Source organism: Phodopus roborovskii, unplaced genomic scaffold (assembly GCF_943737965.1).
Source record: "Phodopus roborovskii unplaced genomic scaffold, PHOROB, whole genome shotgun sequence".
NCBI classification, from domain to species: Eukaryota; Metazoa; Chordata; class Mammalia; order Rodentia; family Cricetidae; genus Phodopus; species Phodopus roborovskii.
The window spans coordinates 501,199-515,782 of record NW_026126517.1 but is presented as its reverse complement, the minus strand read 5'-3'; positions in this window follow the sequence as shown (position 1 = coordinate 515,782).

The window sequence follows — 14,584 nt, the reverse complement described above, 5'->3', positions numbered from 1 at the left end:
TCTTCATGCGTTTGAGGCCAGTCTGGTCTACAGAGATAGTGCCAGGACAGCAAGGACTACACAAAGAAACACTGGCTTGAAAAAAAGAAAATATGAAGTATGACATTATGACTATGAGGCTTACGAGGTGAGGAGTAACCAAGGACAGATCTCTGAGAATTTCAGGTCAGCCTAGGGTCAGCCTGGTCTATAGAGTGAGTTTCAGGACAGCCAAGGCTACAAAAAGAAATCCTGACTTGAAAAACAAAAACAAAAAAGAAAAAAGAAACAAAGAAAAGAAAAAGAAACAATGCTTGATGCTTGCTTCTGTGTGCATTGTGGCATAGTTCATAAAAGCTGTGATTTGAAATCAACCTACATGCTCACTAATAGGAGAATGGATAAAGAAAATGTAGTTTGCACACACATGGAATATTACTTACCCATAAAAAAGAAGCCTTCTTATATGCTGTGATAGCGATAAGACTGGTGGACATTATATTAAGGTACATAAGCCATTCAACCTCAGTCAGTGGAGACTAAAGAAATTTATCTAGAAGCAGTAGCAGGTGGGAAGGTGGGAGGAATCCTGGTCAAGGGTTCAGTGTACAGTTAGAATGCAAGAGTAAATTCCATTGTGCTGACTACTGTTTCAAAACAGCTAGAAGATGCCTGAAGAAACATCTATGTTTGTTGTGAAGGCTACACTAATGCACCATTTCTATCATTAGTCCATGGTCACAGGTGGTAAAGTGTTACAATGTAGTCTCCCAAAAATGTGTAGTTATGTGTCAATAGAAATAAATATGGTGGTGCACATATTTGATCCCAGCATTTGGGAGGCAGAGGCAGGCTGATCTCCATGAGTTTGAGTCCAGCCTGGTCTACAGAAATAGTTCCAGTACAGCCAGGACTATACATTGAAACTCTGTTCTCTTGAAAAAAGAAAGGAAGAAAGAAAGAAAGGAAGAAAATAGCAAGTATGACATTCTGACTATGAGGCTTACTAGGTGAGGAGTAACAAAGGACAGATCTAATTTGTGTTCCCCTGAGAGCACAATAGATTTGGGAACTAGACACATGCCAGATGCACACATATTTGTGGTTTGGCTTTTGTCAGTCCTGCTATATCGAACTTTTTTCAGAATGCCTCTCCAGGTAGAGATGGAGGAGCCTGTTCAGGTCTGTGCTTGGGTGAGTCTGATGAACATAGAAACTGCAGGCTAGAACTGGGCTCAGTGGGGACAGTACATGGAGTCCTGGGTCCCATCTCAGCACTGAACTGGCTGAGGCGGTGGAGGGGGGAGCATTTAAAACTAGCCTGCTCAGTAAGAATCTTTTATCCTCAGGGAAGACAGGAGGAAGATGGAGGGATTAGGACCCTGTGACAACCCTTTTATGCTTTTCATGGATTGGTGTGTGGATTAATGGGTCATTTTATAGCAGGTGAGATATTTGAACCAATTGCTCTCTGACTTGTATGTGCTCTCTCTCTCTCTCCCTCCCTCCCTCCCTCCCTCCCTCCCTCCCTCCCTCCCTCCCTCTCTCTCTCTCTCTCTCTCTCTCTCTCTCTCTCTCTCTCTCTCTCTCTGGCTGGCTGTTTTGGAATTAGTTCTGTAGACCAGGCTGGCCTGGAACTCAAAGAGATCCACCTGCCTCTGCCTTCCAAGTGCTGGGATTAAATACATACTGCCCAGCTTTTGTTTTTATTTTGTTTTGTTTTTAAACATTGGGTGACTGTGTTGTGAGTGTGCCATGGCAGGAGTATGGGAGTCAGGAGAGAAAGAGAGAGAGAGAGAGAGAGAGAGAGAGAGAGAGAGAGAGAGAGAGAGAAATAGGCTACACAAGACTTTCTTACTCTATTCTCTGACACTGGGTGTCTTATGTTCTTTCTGCAGCCAGAAGATGACTAAGCTAAAAAGACCACAGGTTATTTTGGCATGGAAATTCTGATCCAAGTTCAAAGAGCAGGTGCCCATCTGGTTTTAACTCTCTGCTGGCTGTATTTCCTGGCAGTCAGGGCATCACACAGTCAGAGAAAAGAACACGTGAGAAGCTAGCAAGAGGGCTCAGCAGGTAAAATCCTCTGCTGACAAGCCTGAACACCTACATTTGATCCCTGAACCCCTTGTGGTAGGCGAAAACTGACTTCCCAAGTTTTCCATTGTCTGGATTTTAAAGGGATAGTTCTTTGAAGTGGTGATCTTTAAGGAGAGCCCCATGGATGGGCTGAGGAATATAGCTAGCAGAGGAACAGTGAGTGAGTGCAGAGGACAGTGAGTGAGTGCAGAGGACAGTGAGTGAGTGCAGAGGAACAGTGAGTGAGTGCAGAGGACAGTGAGTGAGTGCAGAGGACAGTGAGTGAGTGCAGAGGACAGTGAGTGAGTGCAGAGACAGTGAGTGAGTGCAGAGGACAGTGAGTGAGTGCACAGGACAGTGAGTGAATGCAGAGGACAGTGAGTGAGTGCAGAGGACAGTGAGTGAGTGCAGAGGACAGTGAGTGAGTGCAGAGGACAGTGAGTGAGTGCAGAGGACAGTGAGTGAGTGCAGAGGACAGTGAGTGAGTGCAGAGGACAGTGAGTGAGTGCAGAGGACAGTGAGTGAGTGCACAGGACAGTGAGTGAGTGCAGAGACAGTGAGTGAGTGCAGAGGACAGTGAGTGAGTGCACAGGACAGTGAGTGAGTGCAGAGGACAGTGAGTGAGTACAGAGACAGTGAGTGAGTGCAGAGACAGTGAGTGAGTGCAGAGACAATGAGTGAGTGCAGAGGACAGTGAGTGAGTGCAGAGACAGTGAGTGAGTGCAGAGACAGTGAGTGAGTGCAGAGACAGTGAGTGAGTGCACAGGATAGTGAGTGAGTGCACAGGACAGTGAGTGAGTGCAGAGGACAGTGAGTGAGTGCAGAGGACAGTGAGTGAGTGCAGAGACAGTGAGTGAGTGCACAGGACAGTGAGTGAGTGCACAGGACAGTGAGTGAGTGCAGAGACACAGTGAGTGAGTGCACAGAGGGATAGCAAGCCCCAAGGTTTGTGGTAGAAATCAGTATGTGTATTGGAAGGATACAAAGTAAGCCTAAGTCCAGATTGGTGTGAGACAGTGGCGTGTGTGACAGGCACTTCATACTTGACATTCATTTAAAGCTGGGTGTCATAGACTGTATTCTTTATTTAAGGTCATATCAACTGGCCAAGCCTTCTCAGAGATCCTCCCTCCTTCTCTGGTCTCAGGTCTCAGTATTAGAATCTGACCTGGGGTGGAGAGCTGGCTTGGTTTGATCACTTTGGCTGAGGGACCATGCTCACCGAAGCCATCCATGCTAGAGAGATGGACAATTAGTATTTTAATGAGATATTGGACTTTTCCTTCCCAGCATTCTCTTCACCAGTGCAGAAGCTTATGGACAGAAACCATGTAGGGTAGGGTAGTAAGTCTGTCTGCTTGTGGTGGTTTGAGTGAGGCTGGCTCCCATAGGCTCCTGTATTTGGATGTTTGATCCCAGTGGGCTATTGAGAAGGATTAGGAGGTGTGGCCTTGTTGGAGGAGGTGTGTCACTGGAGGTGGGCTTTGAGGTTTCAAAGCCCATGCCAGGCCCAGTGTTACTCTCTGTTTTTCCCTGAGGATAAGGACATAGCTTTTGGCTATTTCTCCAGTACCATGCTTACCTGCAAACCACCATGATGATAATGGAGGAAACCTCTGAAACTGTAACTAGTCCCAATTAAGTGATTTCTTCCATCTTCCTTCCCTCTCTCCCCCCTCCCTTCCTTCCTCTCTCCCTTCCTCCCTTGCTCCTTTCCTTCCTCTTCCTCTTCTTCTTCCTCTTTCTCTCTTCTTCTTCTTTGGTTTTATGAGGTTAAGTTCATCTGTGTAGCTTTGGAGCCTGTCCTGGAACTAGCTCTGTAGACCAGGCTGGCCTGGAACTCACACAGATCAACATACCTCTGCCTCCTGAGTGTTGGGACTAAAGGTGTGTGCCACCAGCATCCAGTATGATTTCTTTCATAAGGCTCGCCATGGTCATGGTGTGTCTCTTCACAACAAGAGAACAGGGACCATGACACCATTTTTCTAAATTATGCCAAAAAGTGTAACTTTTCTTCTAGGTCTTTTCTAAACATGCTTTCCTGAGCCTTGGGATTTCCCCTCAACACTTTCAGTTTCCTTACTTACTCTGAAGCTGGCGACCTCCCCCCTGTATCTGACTTTCAGTGGAATGGCATTTCTCCTTCCCAGCTGCCTCCTCTGATCCACAGCTGACCCTCACAAGTATCTATCATTGTGCTCCCATTTGAGTCTGCTCTTTTTTAAAACTTTATTTAACTTATTGTATGTGCATTGGTGTGGGGGTGTCAGATGCTCTGGAACTGGAGTTACAGACAGTTGTGATTTGCCATGTGGGTGCTGGGAATTGAACCCAGGTACTCTGGAAGAGCAGTCTGTGCCCTTAACCACTGAGATATCTCTCCAGCCCTTGAGTCCATTCTTAATTTTTTTTTTTTTTTTTGAGACAAGGTTTCTCTGTGTCACAGTCCTGGCTGTCCTGGAACTCACTCTGTAGACTGGCTTTGAACTCACAGAGATCTGCCTGCCTCTGCCTCCCTAGTGCTGGGATTAAAGTCATGTGCCACCACTGTCTAGATATTAAATTCTTTTATTAATGAGACCAGTGGCCCTAAGGGGCCCCAGTTTCCTCTGTCTCTGCAGCTATGGCTTACTGTCACATTTCCTCTTTGTTGGCCAATGCACAAGGAATATCTTCTTGCCCAAGAAGTACGTGTACCTTTGGGTGGGAGCAGAGAGATGAGAAGATAGACACGGAGTGCCTGCTGTCCCTCCCCACCTGGACCATCTGTCCTGCTCCTCTAACTGTGAGAAGCTCAGTTTGGGGGCTGGGCTAGTCACTCCTTCAGGAAAGGGCTTGTCAAACAATTGTGGAGACAGCAGGGATGAATCCCACATCCCACATGAAAGCCAGGTAGGCATGGCAGCTGCCTTGAATCTCAGCACTCAGGTAGGATCCTGGGGACAAGCTGGCTAGATGGATTAGCCAGTGAGCTCTGGGTTAAGTGGAAGGCCCCATCTCCAAGTACAAGTGGAGAGGAATCCACTTCTGGCCTCCAAAGGCACATGTACTCTCTCCTCCATGGAGCCACACACATATGAGCACATGTGCATACAAAAAATTCATTATGGAGTATGTCCAATACAAGGTCTCTTTGGTTTCCCAGCTGCTAGCCCCTATGATTAGAGATTTGGGGGAAATGTCCTCCTTTGCCCTCTGTTGGATAACTGAGTCCTTTGTAGACCAGGCTGGCCTTGAACTCACAGAGATCCACTTGTCTCTGCCTCCCAAATACTGGGATTAAAGGTGTGTGCCACCACCGCCCTGGATAACTGAGTCCTAACACACACACCATCTCCACAAGTATGAAGGTCCCTGGAACTGTCCAGTGCATGGCCTGTGCCTCCACTCTAGGCAGAACTGGCACTCCAGACCAGTGGTGGACAGGTCCACTATGAACTGTAGAACTGAGTGCTGGGCAGAAGAGAATGGTCCCCACCAAGAGCACTGTATACATTGGTTGGATTTCCACTGATGCCTGGCCCATGTTGAAGTATGATTTCTGTTCTTGCAATCCTTGCTACCCTGGCAGGTAACATGGGTAATGAATTTCTTCTTGTGGTGTGGAATGACAGAGTCTACTTCTAGAAAGGACACAATTCTGGCAAAATTCTCCCCACACAGGGACTTCCACTCCTAGGGTAGGGTGCACCCCATTTTCTTATCATGTGGGTCCTACCTGCCTTGAGGTTGGCTTGGAGTTGCATCATGTAGAGATGCACAGGTTCAAGACAGGCCTGTACAGAGCTCAACTTGACCTTGTGCTCTGGGGAAGACAGAGTGGCAAATGGTGTTGCTAAGCAGGTGGGAGCCATCTGTTCCATACTGCCTGCCCACAGTCACTGTAGGGCCCTGCACGGACCACCGAGGCACCTTGAGCAAGCCAGAAGCTATTAGCCGGAACTCCTTGCCCCAAAGCTGCTATTGGTACTCTTCCCATTTTGATAACACACATCTCGTGGGGGAGGAGCTAAGCCTAAAAATCCTGTTGTTTTCCACTGTGCTGTAAGTCAGTATTTAAGCCCATTTGTTATGAGTAGGTTTTACCTGCCGGCCTTGTCCCACAGCCGTGCCAGCCCCAAATAACACACAGAGACTCTGTATTTGATATAAAGCTGTAGGCCAGTTACTAGTTTCTTATTGGCTGGCTCTGTCTTAAAATAACACACAGAGACTCTGTATTTGATATAAAGCTGTAGGCCAGTTACTAGTTTCTTATTGGCTGGCTCTGTCTTAAAATAACACACAGAGACTCTGTATTTGATATAAAGCTGTAGGCCAGTTACTAGTTTCTTATTGGCTGGCTCTGTCTTAAATATTAACCTATTTCTATTACTCTAAGTATCTCCACATGGTCTCATCTTACCAGAGAGAGAGCCTGGTGTACTACCCTGTAGGTCCTCCATCTTGAATCTCCCCTCTACTCCTTCCTCTCTCCTCCTTGTCTCCTAGTCCCTCCTATCTTGCTTTCCTATTGGCCAACAGTGCTTTATTATTAACCAATAAGAGAAACATATTTACAGAATGACATCTCCCATCACCCGTTTTTTCCCCTCAATAAATGGCATTTGGCATTTGGCATTCCAACATTGCCATTGAACTAATGACCTTCTTTTTTTTTTTTTTTTTAAATTTATTTATTTATTACATATACAACATTCTGCCTGTATGTATTCCCTGCAGGCCAGAAGAGGGCACTAGATCTCATTTTAGATGGTTGTGAGCCACCATGTGGTTGCTGGGAATTGAACTCAGGACCTTTGGAAGAACAGTCAGTACTCTTAACCTCTGAGCCATCTCTCCAACCCCCGAACTAATGACCTTCTGTCTTGTCTCTTTATTTCTATCTCTAGGCCTTCACTCGATTTGTGGAACAGATCGTAGCTCAGGCTACAACTCACCAAAGTGCACTCCCACCTCACATGCAGCCACCTGGAGTTCCTTCTGACATCTGCTGTCATCCTTGCTCAGGGAGCCACACAATCCAGCAAGGTCAGGTGGAGGCTGTTTGGATTCTGGGGTGGCTGGAGGGCATCCTTCCACACCTCTACATCTGCTCTCCACCTCTCCAACCACTCGGCTTCTCAGATCTTTGGATATGGTCATTGCTGTGCAGGGCTCAATCCTATCTTTCTTTTCGACCTCATGTAGCACAGGCTGGCTTTGAACTCACCATTTAACTGAGGATGACCTTGAGTTTCTAATCATTCTGCCTATCACATCCTGTTTATTTGGTGCTTGGGGTGTAACCCAGAGCTTTTGCATGCTAGACAAGTGCTCTACCAACTGAGCCCCAGCTCCAGCCCTAGCCCCAGCCTCTTTCTTTCCTGATAGGCAGTGAGCCTTAGAATTGTGTCATTCACTTCAAGGACAGAGGCTGGCATTCAGTAGGTGATATAATAATGCTTGTTTTTGGATCAAACTTGGGCTAGGAAGAATATGGAGAGGCCATCGAGACACTTCAGTGGATAAAGTAACTTGTAGTAAGGTTGGCAAGATAGTTTTGAGTGAGGAACCAAATGAAGTTGGAAGAGTTCTCTGACCTCCACATGTGCACTGCATCATGCATGCTTCCTCATTATGTATGCATACAAAGAATGATGCTACTAGTAGAGATGAAAGAGCTGTGCAAGGCAGTGGTCTTTGGAGATCATTCTGAGGTACTCATGACAGAAGTGAGAAAGAGAGAGAGCCATAAAGGATCTGGAGGAGGAGCAAGCCAGGAAGACAGAATAGCAAAGGTCCCAAGGCTGGAGCACGTGGTGCAGAACAGCAAGGGTAGAGCTGTAGCAGCAGGAGCCATGAGGTTACGAGGCATGATGGCTGTGATGGAGTGGGCAGGGTAAAGCACAGGTGTGGAACAGGCGAGTTTGCAGGACCCCACCTGCTTTTTAGTACCCGGGGAACATGGAGGACAGTAGCAGATCTTGAAACCCTTTTGCCAGCCCCAAGCCAGGCTCTGACCTGGTCTCTATCTAGAGGTGGAAGATCTCTTCTCCCTTTTTTATTTTCTGCAACAGAAGAAAGCAAAGGAATAAGTTGGCAATGGGGTGGACTCTCAGCCATGTTTCATGGCAGAGCCTTATCTCTTACTATGCACCTCAGGCTGGTCCTGAACTCTCAGTGGCCCTCCTGCCTCAACCTCCCAGTGCTGGGATTGCAGATATTTGCCCTATGCTGTTGCAGAGTAATGCCCTATGACTTGAAGCAGTCCGTTCAGGTGAGGCAGGAAGGGGTAAAAAAAATCACATATCTAGGAAAAATTAAATGTACATAATTTACCAGGGTTCTTCCCAAAGTCATGGAAGACGTGCACACATGCCGCAGGAGGAGATGATTTTCAGGCCTGTGCAGCTGCTTGCACATTGTGCAAATGAAGCATCTGTGCTTCTGCAAATGAAGCATCTGTGAGTCAATGCCTGTGTTGGGATGGGCTTTTCACTGATGTAGCTACTTTGAGTCATCACTGCTCCATGTGAATAACCTCTCACCCAAACTCCTGTTAGTAACCCCGGTGAATTGTTACTTTGGTCTGTCATTGGTTCCCTTTCCAGAGTGAGAGGTGTGTGTGTGTGTGTGTTTGTGTGTGTGTGTGTGTGTGTGTGTTTGTGTGTGTGTGTGTGTGTGTGTGTGTGTGTGGTGTCTCCCCAGGAAAAATCTCTCCTACAACATACACGATGCCCAACTCCGGGCTCATAGAAATGCTCCTATGACCAAGAAATGGCCCAGCATGTAACTGATGCTCATAAATGTGGTTTGAGTGACTGTAGAAAGTTGTGGTTACTCATAGCAGAAGCAGTAAAGCAGCAGCTGGAGGCTGGTGAGCAGCTGGGCACAGCTCACTGACAGGGGCATGTTGCAGAGTAACATTTACCTGCAGGTTGCAGATCTCCTTTCAGGCCCCCGAGGATGCATAGTACATGGTCAGGGTCCAGTAGGCAGAAAAGTCGTGTCAGCTATCCTCTCTGTCTTTCCTCCCTGACTTCTCATGGAAATTTAAAGTCTGACTGAGGGGACAGTCCTCAGGGCACTGACTGCCGGTGCACTTCCTGCTACAGAAGAGTGAGGAATAGTCCTTTCTGTTAACAGCTCTCCGAAGTCTATGACAGGTTTTGCTTTCTTGCAACACAGGCTCATGGATGTTAGGCATGTCCTTCAAGGCTCACTAAGGATTCAGGGCAGGTCATGGTGTGCTCTATGGCAGTGAGCCCACTGAGGGGTGGAGGTGATGGCGTCTTTGCCCCTGCCACCTCTTTGCAGAGCACCTCTTCATTCCTTAGAGCACTATCTTTGCTAACCACTGCTGGAAGACATTGTTGTGATCAATGGTCTACTGAACATTCAAGGTTCTGCTGAGGACATTGATTTCGGCACCCTCGAAGGGGACAGCTTGTCTGAAGTGGATCAAGGCTTCAAGGGCCACCATGGTGGTCTGGGTGTTGGAACACAGGCAGCAGTTCAGGACCACAAACAGGGACCCATCCTACCAGGGCTCTGACAAGCACCCTAAAAGGCTCAGCATGGATTGGGCCTGGCACATGAGCACTACTGATGCTCCCCAATTCAGCACCATGGAGAGACACTCTTGCATTAAACTGCGAACTTCAGCAATTTGGTGACTGACTCCAGCTCCACTTCCCAAAACCCCATTCAGCACCGCAGACAGCTGTGTGGCTTTTGAGATACACCAGCACCTCAGTTACCACACCCTGCCCCTGTCCCCAAGGTCCTCAGCATCATGGATCTCCTCTGGGTTGTCAGGATGTCCACAGCCAGGCTTCTCTAGGCCCCAGCTCAGCACCCTGTACAGAACTGCGGTAGCTTATCTCACATAGGGCTGGACGAGCTAGCACCTGTGCTGGTCCCTCTTTCCCAAAATCCTTGTCAGTACTGCGGACAGCTCACATGGGCACCTTGACTTAACACCAACTCCCTGGGAGTCTACTCAGGACCACAGACAGCTCCTTGCCTTGCCTTGGGTCTGGGTGCACCAATACCTTGGTTATTCCCAGTCTCTGACTTACCCAGTCTGTACCACCTGGGTGGACCCAAAGCTACCTCTCAACTCCCACCTGTCAATCAACCACTCTACAATAGCAATAGTGTTTGTCTCACTGTGCAGACCCAGCTGCAGCTTCTGCTTCTGCATTAGCGAGTAGGTTGCTGAAAGGATGTCCACTGGCCAAGAGCTTTCATTTGCAAGAGGCACATCCATTTATTTATGCAGAGCTGAGTTACACAGCTTCATTTGCTCTGGGTCACATACCTTATATCCTTTCATTTTTTTTGAAAAGGTCTTATGTAGCCTAGGCTGGCTCCAAACTCACTATGTAGACATTGTGCCCTCCTGTCCCTTCTGCCTCTACCTTCTGAGTGCTGAGATTATAGGTGTGCACCACTACACCCAGTTTATAATGTTCTGAGAATGGAGCCCAGGACTTTGTGCATAAAATGCATGTACTCTACCAACCTATCCACATCTCCAGCCCCCGTTTTGTTAAAAATTAATTAATTCATGAAAATGTTTTTTGAGACAGTGATTCACTGTGTAGCCCTGGCTGTCTTGGAACTCACAGAGATCTGCCTGTCTCTGTTTCCTGAGTGCTAGGATTAAAGGTGTGTGCCACCACCTCCTGGCTAAGGTTTTTTTTTTTTTTAATTTGTTTTTATAATGTTTGTGAGACAGGGTCTCACCATGTAGCTCAGGCTGTCCTAGAAGTCATTTGTAGCTCAGGCTGGTTTTCAATTAACAATGCTTTTCCTGTCTCAGCCTCTTGAGTACTGGAATGATGAGCAAGTCTGACTCAACTGCAATTTATGAAAAACCCTTCATTAAATGTGCACAACACCAATCATGCTATGAGATAGGGCTCCAGCTACTCAGATATGGATAACTGAGGTTCAACAAAGAGCCTTGAAGTCCCTCCAGTTCCAGGGAAAGCACACTTCTAATGGGAGATGTCATTCTGTAAATATGTTTCTCTTATTGGTTAATGAATAAAGCACTGTTGGCCAATAGGAAAGGAAGATGGGCAGGATGAGGAGGCTAGGAGGAGAGAGGAAGAAGTAGGGAGGAGATTGAAGATGGAGGATAGAGAGCAGAACACCAGCCCCTCTCTCCGGTAAGATAAGACCATGTGGAAACACTTGGATTAATAGAAATGGGTTAATATTTAAGACAGAGCTAGCCGATAAGAAACTAGTACCTGGCCAATAGCTTTATATCTAATACAGAGTCTCATTGTGTTATTTGGGGCTGGCACAGTAGAGGGACAAGAGCAGCGGGGGGGGGGGGTGGGAACCTACTCTTAATGCACTTCCCTAATTTCACACTGGACATGAGGATGGAGAGGACAAGAAGTAGCTTTTTGGGGGTCATGGGGGACCCATATTTCATGGCTTTCAGTTTACCTTTGACCATATTATATCTTTTCCTTCCCACATTTCTTCTTTCCTTTTTTCTTCCTTCCCTCCCTCTTTCAGTCTTTGTCTCACTTGCTTCCTTCCCCTACTTCCCTCCCTCTTTATCTTTTCCTTGACAGGGTATCACTATATAGCCCAGGCTGACTTCTAGCTCGTGATCTTCCTGCCTCAGCCTCCATTGTGTGTGGGTTGGTGTGTGTGATTGTGCCTGGCTGCATCTGTGCATTTAGTAGCCACCCAACCTCCAATCTCTGTGTCTGCCACCATGTTCACTATCTAGCCAGTGTCTGTCTCCATTAGTAATTATACACTGGTGTTTGCCAACTGCTTATGTCCTCTGGAGATAATGGGACCTTGGAAGATGAGTGCCCTGTGTATCTTACTCATCTTTGTCTCTCAGGGTCTGAGCTCAGAGTTGGAACATAGTGGTTTCTCAGTAAGCACTGACAGCTCATATAAATGCTGCATTTGAGGGGATGTTTGTGCCTATCCTGGGGCTTTTGGCACATGGTTGGTAAAGCTATCCGAGTGGGTTGGCTTGGGGGCTGAAGATGAGCACCAGTGTGTATGAGGCTATAGCTACAGCAAAGTCATCTGAATGGTGGGAAACTTTGTCTCCAGGAAGCTATCAGCTCCCTGGATGCTGCCAATCAAATTCTACAGAGTCAGAGGGAGGAGGTTAGAGCAGATCCCAGAGAGGGAATGAAGCTCCAGAGGGGCTAGAGGATGGATAGCTACACCCATGCCATCTTTGGGCCACACAAATTGATCCTTTCACCCAGAGAATGGCCACTGGTAGTTTGTATGTAATATGTCCCCCACAGGTTCACACATTTGGACAGTTGAGCATCAGCTGGTGGCAGTGTTTCAGAAAGTTGTGGAACCTTTAGGAGGCAGATCCTCACAGGAGGAGGCAGGTAACCAGGGGTGGGCGGGCTTAAGGATTTACAGTATGGTCCCAAGTCATGTTCATTCTCTGCTTCCTGACTGTGGATGCAATGTGGCCAGCCTGCCTGCTCTTCCTGTCACCATGGCTTTCAGGCCACAATGGCGTGGTCCCTGTGAGTCCCGTTGATTGCTTCTTGTTAGGGATTCTGTCACAGTGACAGAATGGCAACAGCCACAGGGGCCATCAGCCTTCATGGAAGGGGCTGCTCACTCAAACCTCAGAGTCATGTAGCCTCTCCAGGACATGGACACAGGCGTGACATATCTGTCCTTACCACATGCTTCCCTGGGTGAAATGGTAGCCTCCATTTTGGCTATGATGAGTCAGCATCTGGGTGTGACCTGGAAGAAGAGGGTTGGTATGTGGGGAGACCTATTATTAAGGAGATCAGGAAGCCAGCCTCTGTTAACAAGGAGAGTCTGGAGCATGAGGACTGGGTGTAGGTATGACTTTGGTCCACACCATGTTTAATTTGTAAATTTATGTGTTTGCTTATGTGAGGGTGGGGTGGCATATACACATCACAATGCACATGCAAGGGTCAGAGGATGCTTTATGGAGTTGATTTTCATCTTCCACCACGTGGGTCCTGGAGACAGAACTCAGGTCATCAGGTTTGGTGAAAAGTGCTTTTACCCACTGAATCATCTTGCCATCATGACACATTTGGGTGACAGTTAGGGGAAGAGACACATCCAGGCACATGAAGGGGGGCTTTATAGCTGAGGACTCAGTTACAATTGTCTGGGAGTCTCCTTGGGGATGCTGGAGAAAGGTGTGCCTCAGAGCACTGCTCAGACAGACTGCAGATGGTCTGCTTTGGTGCAGCTGTGGAGGGGGTGATATGGGTCCCATGAGTGTGCTTCCTGAAATGCAAACTCAGCCCTCACCTTGTCTCTGCCAACAGAAAGGTAATCTCAGGATGGAGTAGAATCTACCTCTTGAATAGATTCAGATGTTTTGAATTTTTCTTTTCAGAGCATTGTGAATGAATGCTAGACAAGAAATTCAGAGCTGATCCCTGCCCCAGGCCCTCACTGGGGGATTCTAGGCAGAGGTTCTACCATTGAGCCACAGCCATATCTCCAGCTTTCTTTCTCCTCTCTTCTTCTCCTTCTTTTTCTCCTCCTCCTTCTTCTTTCTCTTCTTCTTACTCTTCGTCATCATCTTCTTCCTCCTCCTTTCTCTCTCTCTCTCTCTCTCTCTCTCTCTCTCTCTCTTTCATATGTGTGTTTGGAGAACAGAGAGGTCAACTGAAGGTGATGTTCTGTATCTTTTCCCCTAATTTTTTGATTATTTGAGACAGGTTTCTGGGATCTGCCTGTTTACACCAAGCTCCTGAGTCAGGTGCTGAGGTTACTGGGAGGGACTGTCAGTGGCTTTTTAATGTGAGTACTCAGAATTTGAACTCAGATCCTCATACTCTCAAAGTAGCACTTTACCCTCTAAGTCATCTCCCTGCCAATTCACTTTTTATTTTGAGACAGGATCTTGCTATGTAGCCTAGGCAGGTCTTTGACCCTCTGCCTATTTAGTATCCAGTAGTCACAGTACCCAACTGTGACTATGGCTATTTGGCTATTATCAAGGCTATCTGCAGATTTGGTATTTGGGTGACACTGGAGTGACAGTGTCTGGAGATGGCCTGGATGGCTGGTGCTTGGGTGTGCCTCTGGTGTTCATATCTTCTTGGCAGCTGGGAGAGGTTCCGACATGCAAGTGTTCTGTGATGCCATCCCCAGGTGTTACTCTGTGGTTTGCTGTCTTGGCTCCAAGGTGGAAATCAGGGCATGTCCTATCAGATTGAGAACAGGTGGACTGAGAGTATTTTGTGACGACTACTGGGGAGTTGGGGTCACCTGGGGAACTGGGGTACCTCAAGGGCTATGCTTACAACTTACCACTGACATTGGTCCTCCCCAACCTTTCCCCACTGGCCTGAGGCATCCAGGTAGCTTAAGATAATCACAAAGGCTGGGTGTGGTGGTGTGCACCTTTAATTCCATCACTCAGGAGGCAGAGGGAGTTGGGATCTTTGTGAGTCCAAGGCCATCCTGATCTACAGAGTGAGTTCCAGGACAGCCAGGGTTACACAGAGAAACCCTGCCTTGA